The sequence below is a fragment of the Meleagris gallopavo genome, chromosome 1 (assembly GCF_905368555.1).
Source record: "Meleagris gallopavo chromosome 1, MGAL_WU_HG_1.1, whole genome shotgun sequence".
NCBI lineage: Eukaryota > Metazoa > Chordata > Aves > Galliformes > Phasianidae > Meleagris > Meleagris gallopavo.
Genome location: NC_139404.1, coordinates 155,245,157 through 155,265,326, shown reverse-complemented (window position 1 = coordinate 155,265,326; position 20,170 = coordinate 155,245,157). Strand labels below are relative to the sequence as shown.

Here is a 20,170-nt window from a genome sequence, read left to right as displayed (position 1 = left end):
CTGCATGGAAGAAAGCAGAAGTTAGTAGTCAGATGAACTTTGGCAGTCCCTCAGCAATATTCTTGATCTAGGTCTCAAGGCAGTAAACTTTTCTAGCTCATAGAACAGGTCTACAGATGAGCGCCTCTGTCTCACACAGCAGAGAATCGCTCATTAAAGTGACTCACTGTTTCTTCCTTGTGGTTTCATGTGTTTTAGGTAGACCAGATCCTTTTCCTGTAGATGCATCTAGTTCATCTTCAGCTCGAGGCAGTGGACCTTTTTTGTTGATTCCTTAATTATCCCTAAGTGAGGCAGGAGCATTCCTCTTGATGCAAGAAGTCATCACCTTCCGTCCTTCCCCTTCTTCAGAAGTTGTTAAGGGCATCCTGGCAACCAAGACATCTAGAGTTGCTACCCTTGTTTTCCAAGGTTATTTATTTATTTACTTTTTAAAAATCTATTTATTTTGAGGCAGCAGGAAGGACAAGGACTGAAATAAGTTGTTGGAAGTGATGAATGAAATTTTACCTAAGCATTTAAAAAAGCAAGGGTCATTACCCGTAAGCTATGAACTCATCTCCTCTTTCACTCCCATTGTATGTCATTAATCTAATTTATTTCTTTCTTCTTTACTTCTTCCTGCAAAGTTGACCTGCATACTTGACCATAAAATAGAAACTGTAGGCTCAAATTCCATCTCTCACAGGAAACACTAAAATTGAGATCCTACGTCCTGTTTGAGGGCTGTACCACTACATACAAGAATGAATATTACTTCATATTTGGATGTTTTGAAATTAAATGGTTGTGATGAATCTACTCACTGTAAGTCACAATGTTGTTGTAGCTACAATGACAATAGTTAATATGTCATTTGTAGAGGAATATCTTGTTTTAATTAAGCAGTACAGGTAGAAAAGATAAGTATTTTCAAACAAAATTAGCAAACTTCAAAACTAAATAGAAAAAGAGAATAACTCATCTAAGTTGAATTAAATTGAGGTAAAGGAGGGGAGGAAAGGGCTGGCCTGTCCCCAAGCATGACAGCCCTCCCAACCAGCTCTCTGTTTTATTATTGATCACTGTATCACATAGTATGGAATATCCCTTTGGTCAGTTTGGGTCAGCTGTTCTGTTTGCATTCCCTCCCACTACCCCCAGCCTCCTCACTGGCAGGGCAGTACAAGAAGTTGAAAAGTTCTTTACTCAGGGTAAGCACTGCTCAATAACAAATAAAATATCAATGTGCTTTCAACATTGTTTTCCTCCTGAATCCAACACCATGCTAACTATTAGGAGTATCTCAATCTCAACCAAAACTAGGACAATATCAGTCTCTTGTTTCCTACAGTTTGTGTCATGCTCAGATCCTACACTTCTCCATACATCCTCAGTGATCACCACCCTTTCTTTTCCTTCCATATATACAGATATTGTTAACTTAGTCTAGGGACCATCCTTCTAAAATCTCCTTTGAGTTTGTTCATGGTATTGGGAACCATTTGCCATAACTGTCTTTTTGGACTGAAAAGAGAGTATTTTGTGTTGAATTATTGTTTGCAGTAGCCAGCTGTGTTCGTGTCACCACTGCACTTGTCCAGTTCCTAACAAGATTAATTTTTCATTAGTTTGTATGTTTCTAACTGTAATACCATTGACATGCTGTATAGCAGCCACGTAACAATTGAACTAAAGTAATTGAAATCCCCACATCAAAGTCCATTGAGGTACAAAATTTATTTCCCCATCTTTCCACATTACCCAGCAAGTATACTCAGGTCCTTGAGCAGAAGCAATCTTACAGATGGACCTTTGCCCAAGGCAGGAATAATTTGTCTTTCTCAGCATATTTTTTACATGCAAAGACCCTGTTCCCTTCTACAGTACATGGGAGTTTCTATTAGACAGAGCCCAATTTGAATAGCTAAATAACCAAATTGCTGTTTGGCTCAGATGTTTATGAGGTTGTTTTGAAAATTAATCCTGTTTACTGACTCAATTCTCTCTGAAGTGCCATGTCATGATAAGACTTGCTTTTCAAGGCCCAGGATAGTGTTCTTCAAAGTGGTGTGGAGCACAGGACATGTTTCCAACCATCCACTGTAAGCACATGGTAATTACCACACTGGATGTGTGGGAGTGTTATATAATCAAACTGCCAGGCTTCCCCATATAAATATTTCAGGCACTGTTTTCCACACTTGAGAGGTTTGAACTGCTTAGTTTATATGGCTGCAGCACATTTCACACTCATGGGTAACCTATGCAGTGGTGTCCATGGTCACATCCACTCCTTGATCACAAGCTATTCTATATGCTGCATCTCTTCCTTTATGGCATGAAGTGCCATGTGGGCCCATCAAGTTAGAAATAGTTCAACCTATGTTGCCTGTCTAAATTTACCTGAGCCACTTCAATCCTAGTCTGATATACCTGCTGGTTGTTTTGATCTTCTTCAATGGTCCAGCTCTCATGTTTGTGAGCATTTACATCATAAACAGCCAGAAAGAGGGTGTATAAAGCAACTCTGGAAGGAAATAAATCAACTTTGAGACCAAATGATGTTTTAAAATAATTTGTTTTGGTTTTGATTTGGTTTAGTTAGTTAGTTTTCTTTAGTGGTTTCTTTGTTATTCTAGGAGTGAGATACCTAAAGGTATTTATTTATGAGAAGATTCAAGTTCAGTTCTGAGTTCCTGGATTTCGTTGCCCACCTGCTAAAATATACACCTCCCATGCATCTCTGATACCCTTAGTCAATTGGAACAACTCAGTCTTCCTTTTAGACATAGTTGCTAAGGTAATTACAATTTTCAGCCAATATGATTCTGTTTTTTATAGCTTTAGCAGTAATTTGCTGAGCCAGTGAGAAAACATTGCTGGGCAGTTTTTGATATGAATCTTCTGCTTTTTAAGAAAACCCCATATTTAATAAAATCAACCAAGTTATAAGAGACATTGTGTGAACATACAGAAAATCTTGACAAGAGAAGGGAACAGAAAAATTCCTATCTCATAGTATGACCACTACTATGTTTTAAATTGGCCTGATATTTCTGCTTTCAAATTATCTCTTTGCTATTTAATTACTGTATTTTTATTATACTAATTTTCATTCTCAAGACTTTGCCTCATCGTGTAAAGTCTTGCTTATGTTTCTAAACTTTTCTAGGTCACTTTGGTATATATCTTTCCTCAATGGTGTTTGCAGCACATTCCAATTTGGTATAATCTGAAAATTTAATTAATGTGCTGTTTACCTCATCTTCCAGATAAATTACAGATACATATTCTCAGTTCAACAGTCAAACACCATCTGCAGCCTCTCTCTCAGGCACACCCTGCACTTGCCCTCCTACACATGTACATATTCCAGTCCATCTGGATTTCTTTATACAAAACTCATACTCACGAATTGGGATAACCCTATCAGTTCCATTCTGTTCATGCAGAGATGATACCACTGCAAGTGTTCATTATTCAGGCTTTCCACGAGATCTGCTAATTAGAGATTCTTGTCCACGATACCTAGATGATAGCTGAGATGACAGTGTGTACATTTAAGGGAATGTTTTCCAAAACAGCCTCTAAACTTCCAAAAAAGGAATTGGGATTTAAAACTGAATATTACTGAATTCTCCTTACTGGGGATACTGGAACAACTGAATTGGATGTGGAATACTGAAAGTGCAAACTTGTGGGTCAGGGTGAGGAAATTCTTCATACATACAAAACATTTGATTACTATTTCTAACATATCTAGTCTGTCATTATAATCATTGGGCAGAACTGGAAATATTAGGATGTTATTCAGTTCTTTCATTTTAAATTTCTATATTAAAATGGGGTGAATTAATCTATATGGCTGCAGTCACTTATTCAAATGTAAACATTGCATATGGTTCAGCCTATGTCACAGGCTTTTGAGAGATGGCCATATCAACATGTTGCCTCTAAAAGAATTATAATTACATATGTTGTCAACAAGATAAAAAAAATTAGCATAATAAACATTAAAATTATAATATTCACTTAAATATGGAATATTTTTTTTAAAATACTATAAATACAATTAAAGAGGAATATAGAGTAAAGAAAACATATACTTGACACAGAAAATGTTCATTTATTTACTACCCCCCTTACATCTTCATAAGTTAATACATTTAAGTATGAGAGCAAATGTTTTCCAGGTGACTGACCAACAGTTTGAGTCACAAATACATCCTTAGAAGGTCTCTGAATAAGATGAAAATACTGAAACTAGGAAGATTCACATCCTTCATGCTCATTTACAAAAATCCATACAATGTACACTAGGGAAATCTTTAAATGTGGAGAATTTCGGAACATTCTTCTCTATCATGATGGACTTACTAAAAGGAAATAGGAGGGAAGATCAAGCAGGACCATGAAAAAATATTTTCTTCGTCACATTTCATCTATAACAAGAGGTGCAAAATAAATCACAGAAATAGATGAAACATTTATAAGGAGAAAGAGATTTTTTTACTTTGAGAAAAGAATTTAACATAAATTAAAACATTAGATTAGCTGACCACTGAGTGCTACAGCTAACAGGGGAGCTAATAACCTGTTTCAAACCCTGGAACAACTTTGTTGAATACAGAAATGGATTAATTATACTGGAATCAAGAAATCTATTGGGGATGCATCATCAGTGAGTGCTTATCCTGGAAGCGTTATGAATTCCTTTGTGCAAGACTTGCATTTGGCCCACTGCTTGTGAGTTACTTGTATTTGAGATCTTTGCCTAGTTCTCTCACAATAGTTAGGTAACTTCATATCCAGTTGTTAATTTATTAGACTTTTTCAAATGCTATGCAAGATTAATTTCACCTGTTCCACCTTCTCATTTTCATGAGAAAGCAAATTATTGGCATTTGACAAATATTTTGAATAATTTTGATAGGACATATTTTGATTCTGAGGAATTCATGTATTCCAGAGAAAGAATACACTTTTACCCAGCAATATATCTTTTTGTAATGGAAATAACAGATTGTAGAGACATAGCTCTTTGCCACTGAAGAAAAAAGGCTGTTTAAATTGCCTATATTGACAATGGTAGTAATTGACTAATAGTGGTAATATATTAGGAACCAGAAAAACTGTGGGTGTTTGAGAAGGATGGTGGTATAACACAAATACTCTTCATGCTCCATATCTGCTAAGAGTTACAAGTTATCATTTAGAGAGAATCTGCATTGTGTGCATTTAAAATAAAGCATTGAAATACAGTTTTAATGATAGTAACCACAAAAACACTTAGCGTGTTCACTCAAACACAAATATTTAATCCTCTGAATTCTTTATATCTCTGATCTCCTTTGGGAATGAAATAACTGCAGGGCTCAATTTGTACTGGTAGCTTAATGATTAAAGATGAAAAATTCTTTGCCTATGCATCTGATTTTTATATGCCTTGTTTTACTGCAAATCCTATTAAAAAACCCTCTGTTTTTAGTTGCTGGGAGTAATTGGATCCAGTACTACACAGATGAAAAAAAAAAAAAAAAAAAAAGGCATCGACTCCTGTTTTAAAGGCTGGTTGCTGTAAGAGAATTGACAGTAGGAAAAAAATAAAATAAAATGTAGGATTTCATTAAGTGAAAGCCTGCAAGCAACAAGAAACTGGTCATCAGGGTGAAGCTTTTTGTTATTTAAGAATATTCAATCTCCAAATGAACTTTATCACAATAAAAATAAAACTATGACTTTTTCACTTATTTGAGGCATTTATTTTAGTAAATATACCACCTAGCAGGTTATACGAGTCCTCTAAAACATTTAATGCTGCACTGAGTAGACACTTTGGAATTAGGCCTTAAGCTTATACTTAGGAAAATGGCTTACAGGCTGGAAATTCTCAGGTATGGTCTATCTAGATAACTAGAATGAGTTTCTTCCCACTGTCATCTTGTATAGTAAAACACTGATAAATGTAGTTATTATGTATGGATGTTTTTTTCTACAACAAATACAATATTTCATTTATTCTATTAAAAAATATAAAATAACTTAAGAGTACAACAGTTTCTGTGTGGAATACTGAACTAAAATACTGTAGACCTACATGTTTCACTGACACAAAACAGCCATATAAATCTTACCATACACAGCTGCAATTTAGTGAAATATGCAGTTTTCTGTTTTCCATTACTATATACAATATAAATTCTTTCTGCTGGAAGACAGATTGTGACAAATTTGCAAACAGCATCTGTAATCATACATTTGAAACACTAATTTATCTGGCAATAAAATCTTTGATTTCCCAAAAGGAGTGCCAAGCCTCAGAAATAATGCTTATTTTTGAGACTTAACTGAGTTTTCTACGTTAGTCATTTTCTTCTGAGTTACAGTGCTCCTGTGGAAAAATATACAGCTTAACAGCAAGTACAGAGAGTTAAAAGGGTCACAGAAAACATAAATCTGTATGCTCAGTTTATGCGTGTGTATATAATTTATATAAACAAAATTATGACTAGGTACACTTTCCATCACAGAAAAATCTTTTGTTAACAGCACTACTCAGAAGAATAACAAGGGATATCTGTAGTATATTCCATATAAAATCTTTATTGAACTCTAAAATTGTTTTACATAACAGTGAGAAAATTTAATCAGAAATCATACCTAAGTTATTTCTAAAATAAAATTAGAGTCTACTTTTATTTGATGTCGGTACATTCTCATGCTAAACTTTTTTATTACATGAAAAAATGTTTCAGTATTATCAGCAGAGAAGTATTTTACATGTAGCCTTCCAAAGTATTTATGTCTATCAATTGGTGGAGGCATGTGACACGTTAGAAGATAGTGTGAGTTGCTGTATGTTAGAAATAATTCCATTAAAACCACTTCTTAAAACAGAACAATTTCTCCAAGGAAAATTATTATCAGCCTTTTACTCAGAAGCATCATAGTGCAAATTACTGCTAAGTGTTTCAAAAATCAGAGAAACAAAAAGATTCAAACTTTTAAAAACAGAGATTTATATATAAACCTCTATCAGGATCATCAGTGAAAACTGTTTTTCTTCCCTATTTTTGTAGCTATACAATAGAAGTATACATACATTTTACAGCACCTCTGAAAACCAACCCACCTATTTTCTGACTGTGGCTGTCAAACATATTTACCTACATCAATAAAAATGCTTCTCTAGCAGGACAATTCATATCTTCCACTAGTCAGAACTTTTATCGGTTATATAAGAAGTACAAAATGCTCTAATAGAACCAACAGCCAAAAAAAAACAAGTAAAACAAATCGCAAATAATTTATATGACCCAGAAAGTAGTCATACAGAAAATGTTGTGGTGGACTTTTTTAGTGGATAAATAATTAGCTGGGTGGTCACAGCCAGAGGATTGTGACCAATAGATCTATATCCAGGTGGAAGCCGATGGAAGTCCCCCAGCAGCCTGTCTTGGGACTGGTGCATGTTAGTTGTGACATTCCCAGATCTACATAAAGAATGGGAGGAGAACTTACTGAGGGCAGACATGCAGAGGTGGACTTGGGAGTTCTGGTGGACAAAAAGTTGGACATGAGTCATCAATGTATTCTTCCAGCCTGGGAAGCCCGGGCTTCATCAAAAAAGTGTTGGCCAGCAGAGCTAGGGAGGTATTTGTCTCTTCATGAAACCCCATATGAAGTACTACATAAAGGCCTTGAGCTCCCAGAGCGAGAATGGCACTGTGTAACTTGATATCCAAAGCCACTAAATGGCCAGATGAGGTTCCTGGTCCCTTCCATAACTCCTTTCCAATTAATGCATTTGTCACTTTTTTGTTTGTTTGTTTATGTATTTAAAGGAAAGTAAGGAATTGAGGGTGGAATCAAGCATAACTGTAACATGGAGCCAAGACATGCTTGGGACATGAACTCAGACAAACACAAGGCATCAGTGGTGTTACCAGAAGCTGAAGTTTAAGGATAGGTTTGGACACCTATTTAGGATGAAATAACTTTCCTGCTGACGTGTTTGTGCCTGTGACTACTATAAAAATAGTATACATGACTAGTTCAGAATTAGAAACCTAAGTTTTAAATGGAAAATATAGCGTTAATTAATACATCCTAAGTGCATAATTTGTGTCAGAAAAAATACTTGGGAAATGCAGGGAGTTATAAATTTTTTTAAGTTACTTCTGTATCTGTAACCCATGCATATTTTTGTTTTCATTTTTATAGTCTTTTAGAAGTGGTAAGGTTAGTCTTTAATTTTTCCTCCCATTAGCTGTAATTATATTGACACTTTTAAATGTTTGACCTTATTGCTGTGACTATCCTGCACTGTATTTTCTTCTGTATGTTTTTTTAACTAGGTAGCATACTTTCTTATGTTCAAAGATGAGCACAAACTGATCTTTTGTTCAGAAAGAAATTCTATGTATATATATGCGATTATATATATGTATATACATATATAATCTTAACATTTAACTCCCTTTAGAAATCAGTGCTTTTACTCATTTGCACAAATACATAGAGACTCACAAACGGAAAGGATGTCTATTAAATGCTTATATGCCTCTAGTAATCACATTAACCTGAGAAAGGAATAATCTGTGCAGAAAATGTACACTTTTTTCTATTAATATTTGTCCTTGGCTACTGCGTATCTTGATGGAACTTTGTTTACGCAAATGTATCATATGAATACTAATATGATCATCCTAGAAGGCAGAGCAAAAATGATGAAAGGACATACAGAACTGCTTACACCGACACACTGCTTGAGGGTCAGACTTGTGGGTCTTCTGTGACCTTTTTTCTCTCTTCTCATTGTATGATAGAACTGTATGTAGACAGTAGTGTCCATCTCCTCAGTAAGACAGAAATTTTTCCACCCTCAAATGGTAAAAAAGGACTACAGGACTTCGGATACCCTTAGTCACTGTGAATTACAGCAGATGTGTGTAACAGAAGCTATTTTTTGTCATCCTTCAGATATGATAACAAGTGCTTTTTTTCATGTTTTATCCAGGAGTCACTGAACTTTTTCAGTATCTCTTCTGTAGGTTTTGTTGTGACATACATCAGGATTCCCTTGGCTCAGAAATTCTGGTCAATCCTATTATAAATAGTTCTAAGAGTGAAACAACAGAAGTCTTTTTTTTTTTTTTTTTTTTTTTTTAATAGTTTACAAGATTTTAAAATTCAAAACAGCTATCTCAGCTATTTGAATAGTGAGGATCTAAAACCTGTATCCATGCTGCTTTTTTAATTAAAATTTTACCCAAAGGAAAACAGCATTCAACATGTATGCCAGTTTCCTCTCTCCAGAAATTGTATAGTGAATTGTTTGCACATACCATAAGGTACCCCAGCGTCTTGGGTTTTCATATGGTAACTGACTGATCTCTTTTTCCTGCTGTTATGCTTTTGACCTGATTTAATTGATATAAGCAACAGCATTCAGGCTGTACTGATTACCTAAACAGGTAGTAAAAGCAAAAATTTGAAGGACAAAGCTATCATGTTAATTCTCTTACAGTATGCCATTGCTATATTGCCAATTAGGGAGTAAACTCACTGGATTCTAGAAGAGAAATGTTATTTCTGGGAGCTCTAAATCTTTGATGTTCATGTATTTTATTAAGCAAAACTGATTTTTGCCTAAGCTTGGCAATTGTTATCAAAACACAAATGACAAAATAAAATTTTAGTTTTGGAAAGAAGGCTGAATAATTGTCAGATGTCCACCTTCTGTTAGGAAAGATATAGGAGAACAGAGAAAAAAAATATATAAAAATTGGGTAAGTTAAACTACCAAGAAATGAGAGAGACTTTTTTTTTTAATGGCTAACTATATACATATGCTCATTAAAATGAGCATGAATAATAGAAATAATATAGTAAAGACACTTCTGAAATGATCATTGAATAGGTAGAAAGAAGGTAAATAGGGGACTGAAATAAAAGACAATAGAATAAAAGGTCACAGTGCAAAAAAGGGGAGAGTAGAAGAGAAACATGAAAATCTGAAGAGATTACAAAAAAAAAAAAAGCGGAAGATCATATCAGTTAATAAATATTAAAAAGTCTATTTTGTCATGTAAAAAAAAGATGGAAGCTGTTAAGTTTGCATCCTACACATCATGCTTTTCTTTTGTCTGATATTTGTTATATGTTTTGGCTTCTTTTTTCTTAGATTTCTATCCCAAAATCCATTTTCTTTATAATTTCATTTCTACATGAAGTCTTTACAGCTATAGTGCTTCCCTTTTCATTTTTCCCTCTATAATTCTCTCATTCTTTATTAAGTTTCCTCATGTATCATACAACATAATTCAGTTTTCCTAAAATATAAATCAAACTTCAATTTCCATCTTATTTCCATTCATTTCAATAAGAAACTGTTTTATTCATTAAAAGAGTAAATTTAAATGTTAAATCACTTAAAAATTATAAAAGGGCACACTGCACAAAAAGTCCAGTCAAAACTTTGTTATATAAGCCTAAATAAAAGACTGGAATTATACTGATAATTTCTTGTGTGAACATGGTCGTTAGTATATATAATGGATTGAATCCTCCAGATTCATTGGCACTCACTTGTTCACTATAGTGGCCAGATCTTGTGCAGCAAATTTCTGCTGAAAGGGATCAGTTCAATATAAAAGCAATCAGTGAGCTCGTAGATGGGCAGGGAGGTGATTAGGAATTATATGTTAAAGCTTATTTCATTTTTTTTTTCATATCAGAAAATCCATGTATTCGGTTTCCAGTTTGGGGAAAAAAATAAATAAATAATAAAAAAGACAAAATAAGCAAGCAAGCAAACAAACAAAATATTCATTTTTTTGTGCAACTTTTAACCATTGATATAATTTGCAAGGAAGCATCAGGCATATCAATCTGAATTAATCTCCTAGCTTGCAGTACATTTTTGAATAGGATCCTAATGTTAGTGGTGGTAGTACTTGTGGTGTTATGGTTGTTGTTTTTTTTTGTTGTTGTTGTTTGTTTCATGGGGAGGGTGTTCTTGGGGAGATTTGTTACCATATGAAAGAACTTGAAAAATTATAGCAGCACGCTTACATCACTTTGTTTTTATACACTAGTGTAAATGTAACAACAGTAAGAAAAGTTACAGTTTCTGTAACTTCTGTAAAAAAAAAAAAAAACAACACTGGTTTTAAATATACAATAAATTTAAATATTTTATTTTTACACAGAAAGCCTTTTAAAGTGATGTGTTGTTAATAATTTTAGTTGAAGATAGGCATCCTGCTGCTAAAGTATGTGAATAATTTATTGTGTTTTGTATGCATGCTTTCAAAATGTACAACAAAAAGGATTTTTCGTCTGTTTAATTATATTTATTTTTAAATACTGTCATTTTCCAGGCAGAATTACTGAACTGACATCTTTCTTTATATAGTTTAAAAGGTGCACAAATGTAAAGGACAAAGCTTGTAAGTTATCGTGTGTACTGCATACAGTATAGCAACTGTATAGAAATAGACATTTTACTCTGATCCACCCTAACTCAACTTGTCAGTAGTGTTCATGAAGTTTAGTTTCTTAATTAATTAGTAGTGTGAATTTTGAATGTAATATGCGTGACTTTGGTCAGGCAACTTTTGTGAACATCAGTAGAAGTAAAATATCTTTGCAGTGCTTTGAAATTTTACCTTTAACTAATATCAAAAGAGCTCTATTCCCTGGTAATCAGATATTACATAGCATGCATAAGATCAAATTAATTGAAATACGTCACATTAATCAAAATTTTTATCATGCATTATTTGCTCTAAAACAATAAGAAGAATTTCCTTATAAAGAGCCTTGGGTGATTAAGTACCTTTCCACTTATCTTCCTTTTCAGGATAAGGAACATAATAAGCACTGTATAATATTTTACCAAGTGTTATCTGGAAATCCAGGATGGAATCTTGTTGGAAAATAACAAAAGTGAATGGGTAGGTGAAAATATTTCTAACTACGATATAACTGACAAAGATAGTTAAATACAGAAATATCTGCTAAAAACAAATGTAAGAATTTTAAAGTCAGTTATTTTTAATAATTAGTTATTATGATCTTTCATCAGTGAGAGCTTAGCTTAAGACACCATTGAAGAGTTCTTGCAGAAAATTCTGAATGTCCCACACTGAAAAATAAGCTCTTCTAAGGCATTTTGGTTTGTGCAAATTGGTCCAATCACTCAAAATTGCCAACTGCTGATATAGATTATAGAAGGATAATGTATAGATAGAGGTAATATATTTACTAATGATCAGTCAATTTTAATTTAATGATTGAAAGTTAGGAGAAATATTCTTCATGTATGTGCTAAAATATTCTTTCACTGATGTTTCAATATACATGGTTGAATAGGGATAAAGTTCGTGTATTCTTCATAAGGGATTTATTATTTTTATAATTTATCCTGGTAATCCTGTGTTCTGTGATGGATTTCTTCAGGTAAGGTTGCTAATATTTAAGCAAATTTTCTGTGGGAAAATAATAAGGACAAGTGAGTTCTACTGCTTTGAAGAAACTTGGAATAATTCATTCCCTCAGTTTTAATCAGAGGTGTCTTATATGTGCACTGTTTACTGCAGGAGTGATGAACAGATAATGACTGGTGACAAAAGGACACCTCTGAACCCTCAGCCATGCTGATGACAAAAGACAACCCAATGAAATCATATATAAGCATTCTCTCAAATTTACTTGAAGCAATTTTTTTTTCCTTTGACAGTTTTGAATCAAGACTATGCAGATAAAATGGTAAAATAATAATCAAATTCTGCTTATTTATGCTTTAATAATCAAATTCTGCTTATTTATGTTTTACCATTATTTTGTTTTGTGCAGAAGTATAGTTTTAGAAACTTGTTATTTGCGTGAAATAACAAGGAAGAACAAGGAAGAACTGACAGAGTGACAGAGCACTGGAACAAGCTGCCCAGAGAAGGTATAGAGCCTCTTTCTTTGGATTCTTTTCTGTGTAATCCGCTGTATGGAACCTGTTTTAGCAAGAGTGTTGGACACAATGATCTCTAGAGGTTCCTTCCAACCCACACAATTCTGTGATTCTGTGAGTGAAAAAGCTTGGAAAAAGAAGAAAAGAGGTAGAATAAACATAGAGTAACCATTAGGTTGCTCAAATACTTCAGATATGTTGGAGTTTACTTAATTTACTTATCTGAAAGGCACTCAAACAGAAAACAAATCCACCTTCCTGGTAGTGATGGCACTAAGGAGTCAAATTTTCAACCAGATGAACTGTTTATGATACTCTCAAATAATGCATTAGGCATTAACATGATCTCCCTTAAATAAAGACATAATAATATTGATTATACTTTTTAATCCAGAGTTTCATGGCACTTGCTGCATAAAAGTAACATTCATCCTTCCTTCAAGCCCTTCCCTAGTTATCTGTTTGCACACGTGAGAATGCGCAGACATATTAATGTCTATATATATATTACATATATATACTTTTCTACACTATAATTTATAATTTAAATAATATAATTTATATTATATTTTGTATACAGTACTTATATATATACTTATATGTATAGAAGTGCCTGATGGAGAAGTAGCTGCAGAGGTTGCCTCTATGAGGAGAGGCTGGGACTATCCTGTGCTGGACACAGACAATTCCAGCTGTCTCCAGCTGAGCCCAGCAGCCAAGATGTCTGCGCCTTAGGGAAAGTGCATTTAAGAAAAGATATTAAAAAACAAACAAACAAACAAAAAAACATCAATTGATTTGGATAGTCAGAAACGCCTTCCTCCTCGCCTTCCCTTTCTTCCCAGGCTCAGTTTCACTTCGTCACACCCAACACCTCTACATCCCCCTACCATAAGCAGTGGGGAATTCAGGTTGTGATCTGTCTGTAAGAACTCCTTTCTGCATATCCTTTTCCTCACATTTTCCCCCACCCTAGCCTGTGTCCTTCCGCACAGTCTGCAGCTTCCTTCAGGACAAACCTGTTGTAATTTGTGATCCTCCACAGGCAGCACCATGGATATCTGATGTGGTCCTCCACTGCCTGCAGGGAATTCCTGTCCCACTGCCTGGAGTATCTCCCCATCTTTCTTCTCTGACCTTGATTTCTGCAGGATTGTTGGGGGAGAAGAAGTTAGAAGAGTCATAATGAGAGAGTGAAGTCGAGCCTAGGAAAAAAAGAGAGCAAGGTGAAAAGTTGTTTTTGCTTTTGTTTCTTATCACCTAAACTTATTTTAATTGACAAATTTTGCTTAATTTGAGGTTGTTTTGCCTATTGGTAATAATTGGTAATTGGTGGTAATTGGTAAGTTATATATGTGTCCTCATCTTGACCAGTGAGTTTTTCTATTCTCCTTTGTCCCAGTATGGACACAAAACAAGAGAGCAGCTGACCGAGAGCCTGGCAGACAGCCAGGATTAACCCACCCAACCAAGTACAACACAAAGTTTTAAAAAAGACCTCAAGAAATTTTGGTGAACAAAGTAATTGCGTGGACTTTGCATCTTACATGTCAACTCATTCCTCAGAAGGGATTTAATTTCCAAGAGACTATCTGATTTTAAATTAGGTGACCATTCTATTGCATGAATGAGGATCTCAATACTAATTTTCTTTCACATACATCTCAACATATTTATTCAAGCATTCAAGTGTCTACTTGAGCAGAAGATAATTTGGGGAATTTGGAGAACTTATAAACTAGAATCTCTGCTATGTTATGAAACTTTTCTACAAAGTGTGGGAAAAAAATATTTGGTCTGTTACATGCTCTGGGTAAAAGAATTAATATTTAGAGTCAATGAGCCTTTTCATGCAGTGATATGAAGTGAAATATGATGTTGGGGAGATATATGCTTTTATCTTTATATTTCCGCTTCTGGAAGTTTTCAGAGTAGTGGAATTTTCATACTTTTCCTTTATGTGTTGTTTTTAATTGCATCTCAAGATAGCTTGACCATAAAGGCAAGTAATAGTTTTCTTACATTGCTGCGTGTATGGGGCTGCTGAATCACGGTCTGAACCTCTGATTAATCACCTGAGGTGAGCAATGAGTCAGCCACGGGAGCACAGGTGAAGGCAAATCACCTGTGCTGCAGGAAGGGGTGGAGCCTGGCTCCACCTCTCCTAGACCCATTTAAGAGCTGACTGCCAGTGGGGAAGGATCTCTCTGGAGATCTGCTCCATTGGAGTTCATCACAGACACACAGATGCGCGTGTGCGTGCACACACACAACCCCATCCCCATCCATTAACTATATACCATTTGTATATCCATTGATTATACTCTGCGTCTCTCCAGACTAACAAGAAAAATTCCTTACATGCCAACTGGAAGCTTCCATAACAAATAAACAAAAAAACCTTACTAATTCAGATAATTATAATTTCTCCCCTCATTGGTCGTACAGTTGAATATGTGTAGAAATATTTCATATAGCTGAAATCAAACTCCACTAAGTTTGGGCAAACTAAATTTGCGTAGGTGATTATTATAAAGTTAGGTTCTCCTAATCCTCCAGTAACATAATCTGTCAATAAGGAATCTCATTGTTATTCACCTCATCTCTAATAATATATGCAGATTAATCAGAATAATTAAAAAATTAGTATTTTTTTATCATTGAGAAACAAATCATTTAGTGTGACATACTGAAAATGCTATCAGCTTGTTCTATCTTTCATATAAGAATTGTTTCCAGAAAAAAAAAAAAAAAGACTTTTTTGAATTGACTGTTTCCACAACAAAGCATGTCCTTGTTACCAGTTACATTGTTCAGTGTTATATAGGTTTACATTGCTTCCAAGCCATTGTAAACTTACATGTTTCTACCACACCGTTCTTGCCTGTAGACTGTGCTTTGAAGTAAGATCTTCCCAGAACACTGGCCACATTACACATAAATGCTCAATTTGGATTAGAAGAGAAAAAAAAAAAAAACTTGTTTTGCAACAGCAGATAATCAATACAGGATTCTTTAATTCTCCCTGGGTTGTATAACACTGCATTATATTATCAGCCTCACTTAACTATTTATTTTTCCCTAGTGACTTGAAACTCCTGATTTCTTTAGAAGGACTATTAATATACAGTTACCAAAATAACATGCTTAATATCCACCTTACCAGCTTTAGGTTCTCCTAATCCTCCAAGAACATAATCCAGTAACATATTTTAAGAGACAGGAATTTAAAGGAAAGCACAGCAAACAGGATTCATACACAATGATTCTTTGGTTTTCTATAAAAACCATAATTAAATACAAATTACAGAACTGTGTAGGCTGTTTCTTCATCTATACTTTTTTATCTGTATTGTATCTATTCTCAGTTGGAAGCACAACATAGAATTAGCATTTATGACAGAATTTAAAGAGATTTGTTGAAATAAGGAACTAACTAAATTACAGGTAATTCAGACAAATATAAAAATCTGTTTTGAAAATTTTAGTTCTGCAAAGGCTTGAAGATGGATTCATGTTGATCTGCAAAGCTAGGAACATAGTAATCATATGCTCATCTCTGGAAATGGAAAGAAGTTAACACTAAGATGCTAACCATCTTAAGCTAGGCCTAGGCATCATTTTCTCAACTGAAAATAAGTTGGCATGACTCTACTTCTAATTCAGAGATAAATCCTTATAGTTATGTTTAATTTAGGACATTAACATATTAGCATTTAAAAATATTGTGGCAATTGTGGTTGTTTTTTTTCTCATAAAATGGTTATAAAACAACATCATCAAAACTAAAACTGAATGCAAGAAGACAAGTGATCAAGGAAATAACAAAAGATGTTAATTTGTGGAATATAACTTCAGAAGGCAACTTTGAGTGAAATAGAAGGAATAACAGAGATACGACAAATTAATTTTAATTTTTAAAAAACATAATTTTACTGTGAAGGAGTTGAAGGATTAGGTCATCAGATTAAGCCTTACAATCCAAGAGACGTAAGATTAACAGCTAAAGGCAAGAGACTTGAACGCAGCATGAAAGATTGTGCAGAGTCTCTACAAAACCGAAAAGACACCTAACAGACTTCACCAGCGTTAAGCAAGACTGTTTCAAATCAAAGTAATGAAGTATATCCTGAGTACGGCTCCTTTCAGATATTCCTAATATCTCAGACTCGCATCTTCTGTTATGAAAGACAAGAAGCAATAGAGGCAATTAGTGTTCTCCTGGGCTACAAGAGCTTAATGGTGTAGTGTAGACCCTGGGTCAGAAATGATTTTGTTATTTCTTCAGTGGCAGATTTCTGTTAATTCCTTTCTAGCCTAGAGATTTATGAATAATTTCATTATATAGATAATCACTATTCTGTTTATTTCATTGTGAATTAGATGAACTTTGCAATTCCCTCTCACTTCTCAAAAGGTGACTCTTATTTAAGATCTAGTAAATTGTGTTCAGTTTATGTTCCAAACTATACTACAGTAATTTTCCATTCAAATATTTCCATGTAAAAACAAACCAATCAAAAACCTGGTATTTCAACACATTGCAAGTAAAATTGCACTAAATATCACATCCCAGAATACTGGTTTTAAAGTTACTAGGAGGAAGGAGTAGATAAATGACTTTGTGGTGCTTATCTACCTGCTGAGTTAAGTTACAACGGTATTGTAGCAGTTTACCAAAATGACACTGAAGTGTTGCTTTGAGGCTCTGATAGATTAAATCATTAAGAATTTATTTATTTATTTATTAAGACATCCATCTCTAGACATTTTTACATTCTGTTTGCTGTTAGCCATACAGGCTCATTATGATAATCATACAGTTATACCTATTTTTTGAAAAATCAGAAATAAATTACAGTGAGAAAATGGGTGAATCCTTGTAATTATTTATTTTTCATGAATATATTTTTTTGTGTGTGTGTATCACTTGTATGCATGTGTGAGACTGATCATCACATCTGACATCAGAAAGACAGGCAACTTGTCCAGTGTTTTTTCCTGGTACTGCAGATACAATTTGTTCATGGTAGAGTCATTTAGTCAGGCTGCTTCAATAATTTTCTTGCACTTAAGCAGTATACAAAATGTCATGCATGTGTTAGGAAACTGAATTAACTGGGAGCATTCTATGGCTCTCTAAATGATACAAATCTCTTCTCTCTCAGTACAAAGGATTACCTTCTGGACAGAAAATGTCTGGAAATCATGTTGTATGGTGCTGAGTGTCTTAGAGCAAGAACTGGACCATTCTGACAAGAATAGGCAAAAGCAGTTTGGTATTGGTGCTCAAGAACAATTTAATTTTATAGTTTGATGCAATTTCATTGCTTTCTACTCATCTCTGCAATATATAACAATTTGTTTCCTCAGCAGTTACATACATTATCCTAAAACAAATCACAGAGCCCGACATGAACATAGCTGAGTGAAATGTAGATTTTTCTGTTAGGTAAAAGGTCAGGATAGTCCTAGTGATCCCATTTTGGCATTAACCAGTATGAAACAGGTGCTTCAAAAATGAATCATCATACTTTACTACTTTCTGTCAAGGATTCAAAGAACATGAAGAAATACATTAGAATGCTGAGTGTCAGTTTGCTCTTCCCTATGGCAATACTTCTTGACCTCCCAAAAGCACTGTGATGTTCATTTCCTGGCTTTTCAGAGATGCAGGAACAAGGGCTCCAAATTAATGCCATAACTGGTTATTTGAATGCAAATTTAACAGCTGCATGCTCAGAACCTGTCTGCAACATCACTTATCTGCCTGTATTGACATGTATTTGACACCACTGGTCTTTATATGTGATGATGTGTGCTCCTGTTATGGAATTCTAAAATGATAAGAAAAAAAATTGTATCAAAGATAAATATCTAGGATAAAGATCATAGTCTTTATATGGGTCAGTGCTACCTATTGAATGAAAGAAATGTTTGCTGGAAACCCATAGTAAATGGCAAAATCAATTCACCAATCACTTCAGTAACGTTTTCATTCTGAAGCTATGCAGCTAGGTGATTAGATACATGGTTATTTTATGCCTATCATTTTAAGGAGTCAATGAGTGATCTTTCTAAATAATTTGAGGCTTCAGAAATAAAACGCAAGCCTGATTCACTCATCTCCAGCTCAAATTATAACATGACTGAAAAATCCACTGAGTAGCTTAACTGCATAGATAGAGGCCATAATGAAATATGATATAGCTTTTTGTACATTATTATAACTAAAATTCAGTTAGTTACCTTCATTCTTTCACAGCATTCTTTGGGATAAAAATAATTTGAAAACTTCATAAAAATCTCCATCTTATTTAGGCAAAACAAATGTTCTTAAAACATATATAAAAAAACAACTACCTTAGATCTTAACTTTTGTGAATTGATAAGGTGTCATAGAAATGTATTTTAATAATATCTGGTAGCAATCCCTTGGAAATTATTTCTGCCTTGGATAGGTACCTAAGTCTGTGAAGGACTTTCTGGGTAATGCAGTTTATCCATGACTATCCATCCTCCCATCTTATAAAATTCTTCTACCAAACATCATATGTCTTATAGCCAACTAGTTCTTTTTGGATGCTTCCCCCCCCCCCCCCCCCCCCCACACTGTTTTTCACTAGAAAAGAGTTCTAAATCCTCATTTACTAAAATAAAAAATATATATATTCAGTTCAGAGTGCTTTTGTAGGCAGAAGGAGCTATACACCATGTCTACATTGTGGGCGCTACAGGTTTTAAAATGCAAGGGTGACAGTTTCCTAAGTATTCCTTGAAGACTATGTCTTGCTTTAAAATCTTTACTGTAATGTCTTCATTACTTGTCAAAGTAAACCTTGTTGAAATCTGTGCAGTATAAACATGCATTACTATTTTTTATCCTAGCAGTATAAGAATTATGTCAAGGCCAAGGGTCATCTAAACCAATATATTGTCTCCAACAGCATTCATTAACTGACCTATAGAGTCAGTCTCCATTCTTGCTCATTCTCCCTTGCTGAATCTACTGTAGTTTGGAATCTTCTTTCTCTAATTTGGGGACTTAATGGAATGCTCCTGTTAAGTTTCATCACTGACTTGTTCAGTAGCAATAACGTTTCACACATTGCCAGCATATTCTTTGGATGAGAAGATGAGGCCAATTTATTCTGCAGCCAAGTCAATGGACTGGCATAAAAAAGATGATAGAAAACTTAATTCATAGTGCCCACAGCT

At 34.3% G+C, this 20,170-nt stretch overlaps 1 long non-coding RNA gene and 1 pseudogene across 2 annotated transcripts in view; one reads left to right on the top strand and one right to left on the bottom strand.

The window, feature by feature from the left end:
- Nucleotides 1–14,117, bottom strand: part of LOC146545730 (uncharacterized) — a 49,904-nt pseudogene extending 35,787 nt beyond the window's left edge. The window contains exons 1-2 of the transcript XR_014880956.1: nucleotides 13,972–14,117; nucleotides 168–368 (exon numbers count right to left, since the gene is read on the bottom strand). The product of XR_014880956.1 is annotated as an uncharacterized LOC146545730 (transcript). The remainder of the gene's footprint in view (nucleotides 1–167; nucleotides 369–13,971) is intronic.
- On the top strand, nucleotides 10,477–15,955 carry LOC146545729 (uncharacterized). Its single transcript, XR_014880957.1, has 4 exons — nucleotides 10,477–11,942; nucleotides 12,844–12,943; nucleotides 13,998–14,178; nucleotides 14,355–15,955. It is a non-coding gene; the product is annotated as an uncharacterized LOC146545729 (long non-coding RNA).
- Nucleotides 15,956–20,170: the final 4,215 nt, after the last annotated feature.